Here is a 522-nt window from a genome sequence, read left to right as displayed (position 1 = left end):
CGTGTAGTTTTTAAACAGTTCAGGTGCTCTCCAAAAACGTGAAGGTTGAATGTGGCTAAGATATTGTATTTCCTGCTTTCAGACAGTCTGCAGAGCATTGTACACATCGCTTATACATAATAAATTAAATATCATCTTAGCAGATTTTTAATCCATTCAAGTATCGCCAAACGAAGTATCGCGATATTTCACAAAAATCGATATTTTCTTACACCCCTGATAAAATGTTCTCGAGGCCTGCTGCTGTTTTCTCTGTGTTTATTAATTGAATACCCTTTAACGAAGCAATCGTCTGTTCTGCTGCAGCATCCGATACACCAACATAATATTTAATATTTTCTGCTTTATGGACTAAAAAAGCCCCAAAAAGTAATATTTTTTGTTAGTTTCTCCTTGATGTTTTTTTTCCATTTTTATTTGAAGGGAAAATTATTATTCGAATGAGTTGATGGTAGTAATTGATGAAGATTTTATCACGTTATTTGCAAAAAAAGAAGAAATATAAAAGAAATAGCATGCAAG

This window comes from Oryzias melastigma, linkage group LG12 (genome assembly GCF_002922805.2).
Source record: "Oryzias melastigma strain HK-1 linkage group LG12, ASM292280v2, whole genome shotgun sequence".
In the NCBI taxonomy this organism is placed as follows: Eukaryota; Metazoa; Chordata; class Actinopteri; order Beloniformes; family Adrianichthyidae; genus Oryzias; species Oryzias melastigma.
The sequence above is the reverse complement of the archived record's forward strand: the minus strand, read 5'-3'. Positions refer to the sequence as shown.